General features: G+C 51.8%; 1 protein-coding gene across 1 annotated transcript in view; it reads right to left on the reverse strand.

Moving 5' to 3' along the window:
- Positions 1-1380, reverse strand: part of LOC109282288 (angiopoietin-related protein 7) — a 28129-nt gene extending 26749 nt beyond the window's left edge. The window contains exon 1 of the mRNA XM_019483783.2: positions 1191-1380. The gene's annotated coding sequence lies outside the window, so the exon portion shown is untranslated. The remainder of the gene's footprint in view (positions 1-1190) is intronic.
- Between the last annotated feature and the right edge of the window lie 11090 nt (positions 1381-12470).

The raw sequence follows: 12470 nt of genomic DNA on the forward strand, positions 1-12470 counted from the left end.
TTAAGTCAAGCCAGGCACCATTAGATTTCGTGGGCATCTGTGCACCTACACCAAAATAGGCTTATATAACATGGCCTTAGCAGTAGTCTAATTAGCAATGAGACTGCAGGCTGTATAGTCTGGGACCCCTGCCTAGCTTATGCACGGTGGGCCAGGTTGGGAACCCTTTACTCCCAACAGTGATCACAGCCTTACATGTGAGTGGTCCTACCCTCGGACATAGGCCAAATGGGCAGCTGCAACCCTCTGCACTTCCCCAGCACCTTCTACCCACGGTTCCCCAAACACTTCGCAGCTATTTCCCCTTTTGCGACACTCCACCTCTTGCCGAGGGGGAAGCTGAAGTTCTGCCAGGCCATGGCCTTGAACCTGGGGCCTTGGCATTGCTGCCCATCCTGATCTGCCACCTCCTCAGCAGAGAATTGGGGCAGATGCAGGAGGCCAGAGCCCACCATCTGGGCCTGGCCACCCACTCACTCCCTGCCACTGGAGCAGCTGACCCTTCACCTCTTCCAGGAGACCACACACCCCTGACCTGGAGAGGAACTGTCTGCGCAACACGGTTTCACCTTGTATGTAGGCTGCTGCACCCTTGTCTCGGCTCTGATGGAGTCTCTGGACACCCAACCCAGCTTGCCCATGGACCCTGAGTCTGGCTTGGCCCTTCGGCTGATCCCCCCCACTGCCCTCGGAGCAATCCCTGGACCCCCTCCTTTGTCACTCGGTTGCTTAGTATAAGGAAAGATCTTCAATTCATTATGCCTTTCAAAATCGAGGTGCGGGCTATATTCTGGAGCACGTTGTGTGCAGATTCAAGTAGCAAAGCCAAGGAAGAACAAAGATAAAGTCTCCCGGTGGGAGAGAGAGAGCATCAGCTTTGCAGTGAGTAACACCTTGCACTGCCCTGGGCTTCGTTTTAAGGATCTCTCCTCCTTTCTCAAACAGACACAGGTTTTTAACCCTCCTAAATGCTGCCCCTCCAGCTGGGGTTTTGTCTCCCCGTTGCCCTCCCATGGGTATCCAGGGCAATTCAAGGAAGGCCGGCTCTTCTTACCCCATCCCCACATGCACTAATTTCTGCAGAGGTCTCCAAGCTGTCCAGCCCCTGCAGGAGTTGGGAAGAAGCAAAGTCCATTTCCCACCTGTGTGAGCCCTCATGAGGATTCAAATAAGCACGAATGCAAATTTACCTGCAAACAGCCAGGTGCTTGGGCTGCAGGGACACCCGTGCCCTTCACAGCTGGGATGACTTCACAGGAAGAAGGAGAGGTAGAAACGTACACCCGGGATGTGGGAGGCAGGGTGGGTCTCAGGGGAAGCTAACCGCTTATTCCCCTGATCCTCTCATTGCACTATAAATAGGAATAACAAAAGCCAGAGTCTCAGGCAGTGCACGGGGAGGAGGAGCCGGAAGCCAGAGTGACCTTCAGGCAGTGATCAGATTAAACTGGGGTCTGGGCAGAGCTGGGGAAAGCCAGGAAGTTACCGAGTCACTGTGCCCGGCTGCATTGGGCCGACAATAGTATTCGTGCAGGGCAGTGGTTCTCGTCCTTCAGAGACTCAAGGCCCTGCTTGGAAAATGCCAGCTCTTAATTTTCATTTGGTTTTTGACTACAGAAAAAAATATCAGAGCAATTCTTCTGCCGTGAAGAACTCAGACAGATGACAGCAGGCCGGGCTGCTTTAAACACTACCGATTCCTAGTTTGAACCTATGGGTTTATCCTGGGAATCATCTTTGCACACCTCACAGGTGTGTGGCACCCCTGGACAGGCTCTCAAGGCACCCCGGCATACCCTGGTAGAGGATCACCGGCATGGGGGTTGGACCAGATGACCCTTGAAGGTTCCTGCAAAATCTCAGATTGTAAATCCCCCTCCTAGCAGCCCTTCCTACTGAGCCCTGATGGAAGGAGCACCCATCCTCTTGAGGTCCCTGCTCAGAGAGGACACCTCTGGTTTTGCAGAACAGTCTTGTTGCTAAGACAGCTAACAGCATCCTGGGCTGCATTGGGAGGAGCGGTGCCAGCAGATCTAGGAAAGTGTTTCTTCCTTTCTATTCAGCACTGGGGAGGCCACATCTGGAGTCCTGTGTCCAGTTGTGGGCCTCCCATTACAGAAAGGATGTGGACAAATTGGAGAAGACAATGAAAATGGTTGTGGGGCTGGGGGACAGGACTGTGAGGAGAGGCTGAGGGAACTGGGCTGATTGAGCCTGCAGAAGAGAAGACCGAGGGGGATTGAATAGCAGCCTTCACCTCCCTGCAGGGGCTGCAAAGAGGATGGAGCTGGGCTGTTCTCAATGGGGGCAGATGACAGGACAAGGAGCAATGGGCCCAAGCTGCAGCAAGGGAAGTTGAGGTTGAATATTAGGAAAAATTATCTCACTAGCCAGCTGGTGAAACACTGGAACAGGCTCCCCAAAGAGGACACGGAAACTTTCCTTGGAGGTTTTGAAGCCCTGGGTAGACAAAGCCTTGGCTGGGATGATGTAGTTGGGGCTGGTCCTGCTTTGAGCAGAGGGTTGGACTAGATGTGACCTCCTGAGGTCCCTTCAGCCCTCATTTTCCACGATTTTATGGTTCTAATAGCAAGCTGAAAGCCACATGGAGACCTGGATGGGGGTAGGCCCTTCCCTCGCTCAGAAGAGGCCGGTATCCTACACGCTTGTGTTGTGTCAGTTGATGGCTGTCTTCCAAAGATGGACTTGTTTAGGATGGTTTGGACGGGGCTGATCCTGCCTCGGACTAGATGACCTCTGGAGGTCCCTCCCCAGCCTGGCTTCTCTTTGATTCGATGATTCTTTGCTAACAAACTGGTTCCCCGTTAAACTATCCGGGAGCTATGAATGCCATGGGCCCCCAGAGGCTGGGGGGCACGGAGACCACCCGCAGGTGGCGGCAGTGGTGGCGGCGAGCAGCGAGTGAGGAGCTCCCACAGGCAGCCGCAGCAATGTTGCATTGGGGGGTGACAAGTGCTGACCAGTGGTCGGCGACCACCCACAGACCGGAAGGGGCCAGCGGCAATCTGGGACCACCCGCAGACGCCGGGGGAGCTGGGGTGGCAAGCGGTGACTACCAGCAGGCGCCTCCGGCAGCGTTGGTGCTGCTTTTTGCAGGGGGTGCACCGCCATTCTCCGGGGGTGCATGTGCACCCGCGTGCACCCCCTACGCATCGCCAGTGCCAGGGGCCAAAGAGAACCATGGGGTCTACGCGAGTCCAGCAGTCCCAGCACAGACTCCACTTTGTACTCGTTGTGGCCACTGCTTTCTCTTTTGCACTACAAGCAAAACAGCCTGCAAACTGGGCTTCCTGCCAGCTAATAGAAGGGGCCGTAGCGTGGTTCATTCCTTTGTGCTCCGTAATCCCCTCCTGCATTATGCACTGCCGCTCATCCCCATTGCCTTCCCCATTGTGGTCCTGTAGCCAATACAGCCCTCCTGGCCATGCAACTTTGTTTTCCATGACTTTGCCCAAGGGCTGTCCTTTCTCACCCTGGCCCTGTCAGCACCTTGGGAGACAGAGTAGTGATTGCTCACTGGTGGTAAATGTCAACAGACAGGCTTAATTAAGTAGGATAAGCACTTGAAGCAAGACCCTGATCTGAAGCTGGGATTTCTGTGTTGGGCAAAAGGTTTGACGACATGGAGAATAGTCTTCTTAGCATCTAACAGTGTCTCCTATGAAGTAATTCTCACAAAGAAAACACAAATTAATTCAAACCAGCTCAGGTAGTGAATGCACATGAAGTCTTACCAAGCAGGGACTGGCTAAGGTATGCCTCATCAACACACAGTCTGATGGCTGACTCCACCTCCCATCGTACACACACTGCTCCCCACACCACACACCAGAAGGATGCCAAACACTGCTCTGATAGGCACCTGTGTCCCACCAAGAAGAAGGGTGTATTATTTCTATACCATCTCAGCTGAATCTTTCCCTGCCTTCCAAATAAAGGATTTACCACCTTTTCTTGCAAACAATATACCCTTTCCCTCAAAAACCAACTACTGGAAATTGCAGTGTGCATTACACCTGAGAAATACGGTAAGAGCTGCTTCTCTCCCTCTATGGATGAATGCAAATGCAACATTTTCACACAACTCTCAGGGGGCACGTCTATACGTGCAAATGTTGCTGGATGGGTTTACTCCACAGTAATTTACTGCAGAGTAAACTCGCCCTGGGCAGGCATCTACATGTGCAGACCTTTTGGAGCAGATTTGCTCTCACCCTGCTCTGCCCCCTTGCAAAAACTCTGTCTGGCCTGGCTTCAAACATCTCAAGTCATGGGGATTTCCAGCCCTTCTCATGAGACACCTGCCCATGACCACTGTCTGGAAGGCCGCTCATGGCAGGACAGCCTCCTCCTACAGCAGTGTGTCGAGGAAGAGAGAGGAAGATGAAATTGTGGGTTGAAATGTCAAGGGAATGCAGCCAGGAAGGGCATGGGCCCAGGGCACTTAAGGCTCCTATACACACGCAGGGAGGCTGCTCCAATGCACTGCAATTACAGCCCATTGGAGCAGGCTCAATGAATCGAGTCTGCTGGAGCGTGGTAATTACTGCGCTCCAGCAGTCTCCAGTGTCACGTGTATCAGCATCCCCGCACTGGAAAATGGTGGCAGGGGCGCTTTAACTAAAACTCGTTCAACGAGCTTTAGTTAAAGTACCCCCACGGCCATTGATCAGCACGGGAGCGCTAATACACATGATACCCTGGGCACTTTAATTAGCACAGCTCCAAGCACCAAGCACACTGCTTGGGGACATGCATTCATCAGACACCACCAATGAGTCCTTAATGGGGGAGGCAATGGTGACAAAAGAAAAATGGCACTAGAATCAAGGGCCAGAGCACAATAGTCTTCCCTCCTCCCCTGGATGCAGTACTATAACCACTAGGCTACAGAGTCGTGCTTCCTCTTCCTTTTTCTCCTTTTGACCCCTTGAATCTCCTCCGCTAGGCTGCACAGGGGCTCAGCACGAACAGGAGGGGCAAAAGGGGGGCCCGCATCTGTACTACCCCACCATACCAGTAGGAACAGCCATGAACGAGGGAGAGCTGCACCACACAGAGGGCGTCTACACATGCTTTTACACACACCTAAACTTAATGTGCACGTGCCTAATGCGCATTAAGGCGATTTAAGTGTACATCTACATGTGCACGTGCTAAGGCGCATTAACACGGTGTGCAGACCAACTTGGGACTAAAGTTAGTCTCAAGTCAGTTGACATACATCGTGTTAATACACTTTAGCACATCTACACATGCATTAAGGTGTTTTAGCTATTTGTGCCTAAATTTGATACATGCCAAAGCAGGTATCAAATTTAGGCATGAATAGCTTAAAATTGCCATTTTTAAGGCACTTTAAAGGCACGCACATGTAGACCCACACCCTTAATGTGCCTTAAAAATGGCTAATGTGCCTTAAATTAGCATGTGTAGACACACCCAGAGAGTAGGGAAGTAAAGCCAAGGCTTCATGGCCTCCCTTCGTCTCCACCTGTCCAAGCACGTATGTAAACAGATACGCAGCGGATGCTTATCCTGCAAGCTAATGGCCAGGTTACCTGCTGAGAGGTATAAGGAAGATGCTTCCATGTTCTCTGTCCCTTGCCAAGACATAGTCCAGCCCATATCTTTTGGGGTCAGGCCAGCACCCAACAGCTTCTTCCTCTCTTTAACCTCCCTGACTCACAAGAAGTAGCACCTAAACTCCTTGAGTAATCCCCCAGCACTATACAGAGATCTCTGCAGGGCAGAGCTGGCCAAAACTGGAGATTTCTGTTCTACACGAGAATATGGGATTTCCTTTCATCTCGGCTCTCAGCCAGTGGGAAGAACTGACGGGTTGAAATTCCCCACAAAAAATGTTTAATTTCAGAAACACCAAAATGGCTTCCTCAGTTCACCTCCGAAACGCCATGGGTGGTGTGCTAGGGTAGTTATAGCATCTCCTTCCCGGGAGGGGTGTAAGAAGAGTCTGGATGACACCTGTTAGAGATGACTTAGGTAGGGCAAGAACTACCTCCATGCAAAGGGTTGGACTAGAGGACCTTGAGGTCCTTCCAGCTATAAGATTAGGGACCAAACTTCAGAGTCCTAGATCTAAAAACAGGGGATCCCCCTGCCTGAAGTACAAGCCTTGGCAGGCAGATGCATGAACCTCTGCTGCTTTGTCTGCACCATGGCAGGGTTGGTCCTGGCAAGGATGAATACAAGTATGCCTTGCCTTCTCACACCAACCAGCATGCCCCAAACCTAGACACCCACTCTCATACCCTTGGCATCCAATGTGCTTGAGAACAGCCCTCGGGGATGAGCCCAGAGCAGGCCCAGCCATGTGCAGGTATTAGCAGGCATAGGTGCCTAGGTGAGAGACATGGACAGGCCCATTGCTGGCCTGTGAAAGGGCTCATGTTCCCCAAGAAAGGGACAGAGCCATGCAGCATGATTGTGGGCTGCAATAGTGATAGTGGAAACCAGGGAGAAAGGGGCACATTTCCCCATCTCCATTCGACGCCCCGGCTACAGGGGAAGCAGAGCCCAGCTCTCTCCCGACCCCTGGCTCCAAGATGCTCATCGCCATCCCACTCCTTAGCACGACCCGTGGAAGACCAGCCTCTTTACCGTGCACATGGAAACACGCTGCCTCCATCTACCCAACAATGCAATCCATTACCTTTGCCTTTCACTCGGTCCCTGGAATTGCCATTGTCAAGGCCTGCTGCTACTGCCTAGTCCCAGCCTTTGTGAAACCATGTTTCTGATATAGATTTGGGCTTCTAAATGGCTTTGACCTCCCCTTCCCCTTTATTCCCTCGCCTTTCATCTCTCTGCCCATTAGGCTTATTACCGTCTAAGGCACATAGAAGAGATGAGTGCCTTAGAGAAGAGCCAGCACATCTGGCCCCTGCCAGCTCATCGCTCCCATTCAGCGCGCATGGAGTGGTGAGACTCAAGGCTTCCCCCCATAATGGCGAGGAGCAAATGGAGCTCATTCAGTCGCTCTTGGATGGGTGGCCGTCCACTCAAGTCACATCTAGCCAGCCGGTCTGCCTCTGGAGGGAAACAAAGGACATTTGTTTCTTCTTCCCTTTGATGGCTCTTGAGGTTGCTTGGGGAGCATTTAGCGGAGAAAGGGGTGGGAGGGACCCATAAATGTATTGTCAGAGAAAGGGCAGCAGATTGCAATGCTAATCACTTTTAAACAGGGGGAACAAAAGCAAGAGCGGCTGTCAATGGCTCAAGGTTGAGAGATCGACATTTGTCCTGGCGGGTTTTAGCGTGTCTGTTTGTATTGCTCATAGGGCTTCTGCCCCCTGCAAAACAGGTCAGCCACCGGTCCAGCAACAAGAGCGACCCTTTAGAGACGGCCGTGGGCCGAGACAGCTTTGCAAGCTGCCCTACAATGAGCTCTTCCTCAAGCCACCCTGTGATAACGAGCCAGACTCGTCACCCAGTGCTCACGACAGCTCTGTGCTCACCACCCCTGCCCCATTGCATCAAGTCTTGTGCCCTCTCTTCTGACCCCCCTCGCTACCTCTGACCCAAAACAGCCTCCCGGGTTGTGTTAACAGGATTCAAGGGGAGCGCTCCTGCCACTCGATGCAGCACAGGTAAGGCCTCACCTGGAGTCCTGTGTCCAGTTCGGGACCTCGTGCTTTAAGAGCAAGGTGGCCCCGTTTGGAAAGAGTTCAGCACCGATGAGCAAAAATGATGAGGGGCCTGGGAGACGAGACTAATAAGGAAAGGCTGAAAGAACGAGGGGTATTTAGGGGGGATTAGAGGGAGGATTAAATAGCAATCTTCAAATCCCTGAAAGGTGATTATAGGGAGGATGGAGAGGGGCTTTTCTCTGCGGCCGTAGGGAACAGGACTAGGAGCAACAGCCTCACAGCTGCAGCAAGGGAGATTTAGGATGGAGACACGGAGGACTTTGACTCTTTCTGACTCTGGGGGCGGTCGGGCACTGGAACAGGCACCTACAAGTTGTGGAGTCTCCATCCTCGGCAGTTGTCAAGGGCAGGTTGGACAGACCCTTGACTGGGATGGTTTAGCCTGGGATGATCCTGCCATGAGCAAAGGGCTGAACTAGATGCGCTGGTGAGGTCCCTTCCAGCCCTGCTTTCATAGACATTAGACATGAGGGGCTGCAAGGGATCTTGTGAGATCATCAAGTCCAGCCCCAAATGATCCTATTGGCTCTCCTATGATCCTATTGACTTTGACCACTCATATCTACAATCATGTCCAACACCCGGCTGCAGCAAGGATGCCCATCTGTCCGCTTCTCCCCCATTTCTTCCACACCACCCCTTTTTCATGGGACACCCTCCCCAAGATAAGCCACAAAACCAGCTCTGCTTATGCCATTTATACCCGGTGAAGCACAAATAAACTTTATAAGGATGCCTTTTCTTCCTAGCAACTGATAAAAAATTCACTGATGCTGCGTGAAGCAGACAGCTGAGATTAACCACGTGCATCATACTGAAAGGAAGGAAGACCCTCAGAAGTAAAGGATGGAAGAAGTTGGCTCTCTCAGGTTTTAAATAACCTATATTCTCAAGCTACCCCTGCAATTGCACTCGTACCTCCGTGCTATCACTCTCGTCCCTGCCCAGATGTTAGTCACACAATAGCTTTATCCCACAGCTGGACCTGCCCCCCTGCCTTTTCTGTGCTCACACGGGTTGCTGGAGAGGACAGGCCCCGTGTAGGTCCCGTTTCTGGCCTTGCCAAGGCTTGTTGTATGCAATTGCTCAACTGAGCATTCACCCTTTTCATTCTGGATTACCCCCAGGCTAACTTCTTCATCTGATTACACAGGTCCCCACCACTACAATGGACCCTGCTGTTACGTTGTGCGTCAGTGCAGACAGCTTCCAGCCACCCGGCATCATGATCTTTGTAGCTAACGCCGGAGAGAGAATTGGAAAGGAGAAGGGAAAACCTAACCAACACCTCTGCCCATTTTCAGCTGCAATCTCTTTTATTCTCATATGCTAAGCAGGGTCAGATGAGAGAGGGAGCTGAATGAGGGAGGGCAAAGGAAAAGCTGCGTTGCTGTAGAAGGAAGCATGGGCATCTCACAGATGCCCCAACCATCCCGAAGGACAGACAGAGACTGGCAGTGCTTGGAAAAGTATCCATCCATGCAGATGGAGAAGCCATCCTATAGAAATACGAAGGAGCTGTACCCATGGATAACCCCACAGGGTCCCCAGAGCAATACGAGAGTTATTCCCAGTGCCCCAACCCGGTCTGGGCACAACTTCCTCTGCAGTTTCAGTGGTTTTTCCCCTTCCCCTCTCCTTGACTGGTGCATCTAGAAGCAGGGGAGAGGCAGGATAGTTGCTCAGCATCAAATCTGGATGAAAATCAGATCCAAAACTGAACCTGCCTGGAGTTTAGAGGTGCTTATCCTATTCCTGCTAGGTGCACACCCTGTGTGAGTCCTTGAGAAGCCAACAATGCATCCATCATTGCAACACGCCACCATCTCAGACTCAAGGCTGCCTCGCAGAAAAGCAATGAGAGAAAGAGGACCCTGGGTGTTTTTTAAGCATTTTTCAGGTACTCGAGTAATAGAATAAGACTATGTGTGTCTAAATCCCCTCAACCTTCTGCTTGGGGCCTCAGTGGGTCAGTCTTCACTTCTGTCTTGCGCGCCCTGGAGCAGCTCATCCCCACAGACACACAGCAGCTCGTGTATTCCTTTACGGAGAACCTGGGATGGAAGCCATGAGACATTCCCACGTCTCCTCTGTCCTTTGGATCTTCTCCAGCAAGCGCTGTCCTCCTAAGAAATGGCCAACACCACCTAAAAGATCATTTCCACCTTTGATTTCGATCAATCTAGGAGCCCTGCGTGACCTCATCAGCTCCTTCCATTCGCTCATGCAAATGCCCCTCCATGATTTAAACCAAAGTATCTGGTGCTAACAGGAATTCAAAGGCTTTTAAAGACCAGTGGGGAACCATTAACACTGAGCAAATGTTATAGATTATCTGTTGCCATTGGGCTGGGGAACACCAAGCTGTTTAGCCACTCCGTATCATCGAATCACAGAAAATGAGGGTGCAAGGGAGCTCAGGAGGTCACACTGGTCCATCCCCCTGCTCCAAGCAGGACCAACCCCAACTGCATCATCCCAGCCAGGGTTTTGTCTACCTGGGTCTTAAACACCTCCAAGGATGGAGACTGCAATCCCTCCCTGTTCCAGTGCTTTGCTAGGAAAAGTCAGAAGATTTGCAATAAGGGAACTGCAAAGGGATTCAGTTTGGACTTGATGCTTATTGCACCAGGTGTAGCAAAACCCCCCGTTTTTCTGTTTTTTAATTTAAAAATACATTCCCTCCCCTTCCCCACCCATTTCTGACTTTCTCTCTGCCCTCTCTATCCCTCGTAAGTGATTACAAGCAGTACTAGCTAAGCGAAGTTCTTGTATGCTGTTATTGTAATAAGCCCCTTTTTATATTGTAAATAGTGTTCTGTTATGTTTGTATCGATTCTTACTGGTTTATTTTGTATTATATTGTATTCCAATCAGTTGTGCATTGATTTTTATTGTTTCATATTAACACTGTATGATTTAGGCCTGTGATGTGGGTTGGCATGAATGATGTCAAGTATCTATTTTGTGTGTCAGGTTCCCATCGTGTCCCCATGCCCTGTTGTGTTGCCCGTGTTGCAGTTATGACTTACACTTAAGTCTGTAACCTCTCCCATGTCAGTTGGTTTTCCTTGAATGGCTGAAGCAAAAGAGTGACTGGATGAGTGAAACACAACGGTAGCAGGACCCCCTACTAAATCACCCCGCCATCAAAACCAATACCTAGACCAACGGCCGAGCCATTGGAACCACCCTCCGTATTCAAGACACAAAAGACAAGGCAACCCACCATTGTGCCAGGCTGCACATGCCAGTATGAACATCTGGAAACCTCTGGAACAGGGCTGGCCTTGCCTGGACAGGCTCTCCCCATAGGAGGTCATAGGTAGTCTGCCCCATAAAAAGGGGCAGTGAAGACTGACTCCTTAGGATGCCATCTTCACCTGGACCAGACCTGCTCCACGTCACGCTGCCTATCACCCCAGACCCCACTGTGGACAACACCTGCTGGAGAAAGACCTCGAGTGGCCATCGAGGACCCCCTCCCCGCCTGGATAGCTAGCTATCACCCCACCCTCTCTTCAACCAAGGACTTGGACTCTTGTTTCTCTTCCCTGCCTGGACTCCAGCCCTTCCACTGAGCCTTTCTCCTGCTGCCATTGTGCAAGTGTGTGTGGGAACCAAGTTAATAAAACTGTTATTTGGACCCAGAGTTGGGTTTTGCTTTACTACGGTCCAGCCCTGCTCCAATCTCTGCTCCTCGCCCCCCTAACTTCTGTCTCATTTCTCCCCCTCCTGCTTCTGGCTCATCACCACCTCCAGCACCTGCCCCACGGCCTTGTGGCTCCAGCCGTCCTGAGCTCCACTCTGCCTGCAAACCTGTTTCTTTGCTATTGCCCCGTCCACACTGCCTTTTCCCCTGATCTCTGCCACTGCTATTGCCCTGTCCCCACAGCCTTTTCCCCTGATCTCTGCCACTGCCATTGCTTCTTCTCCACTGCCTTTTCCCTGATCTCTGCCACTGCTATTGCCCCGTCCCCACTGCCTTTTCCCCTGATCTCTGCCACTGCCATTGCTTCTTCTCCACTGCCTTTTCCCTGATCTCTGCCACTGCCATTGCTTCTTCTCCACTGCCTTTTCCCTGATCTCTGCCACTGCTATTGCCCTGTCCCCACAGCCTTTTCCCCGAACTCTGCCACCACTATTGCTCTGTCCCCACTGCCTTTTCCCCTGATCTCTGCCACTGCTATTGCCCCGTCCCCACTGCCTTTTCCCCTGATCTCTGCCACTGCTATTGCCCCGTCCCCACTGCCTTTTCCCCTGATCTCTGCCACTGCTATTGCCCCGTCCCCACTGCCTTTTCCCCTGATCTCTGCCACTGCTATTGCCCCGTCCCCACTGCCTTTTCCCCTGATCTCTGCCACTGCTATTGCCCCGTCCCCACTGCCTTTTCCCCTGATCTCTGCCACTGCTATTGCCCCGTCCCCACTGCCTTTTCCCCTGATCTCTGCCACTGCTATTGCCCCGTCCCCACTGCCTTTTCCCCTGATCTCTGCCACTTGCTCTTTAGTTACCAAGCACCCGAAGCATAGGTTCCACAGACACCAACACATGCACACTGTCACCTGAGTCAGTGTTTAACCTGTGTGTATATGTGTCTGTATGTGTGTATTGTGTATGCTTTCATGTCACTATCATTAGGGTGTGCATGTGCTTGAATTGGTGATATGTGTGCACATGCAGTTGTACACCACGCCCTCCTGCCTAACAGCGCGATATTGAGATCCTGAGCATTGGCCTGACCCCACGGGGCGACACAGGGAGCTTCTGCGCACAGGG

This window comes from Alligator mississippiensis, chromosome 1 (assembly GCF_030867095.1).
Source record: "Alligator mississippiensis isolate rAllMis1 chromosome 1, rAllMis1, whole genome shotgun sequence".
Lineage (NCBI taxonomy): Eukaryota > Metazoa > Chordata > Crocodylia > Alligatoridae > Alligator > Alligator mississippiensis.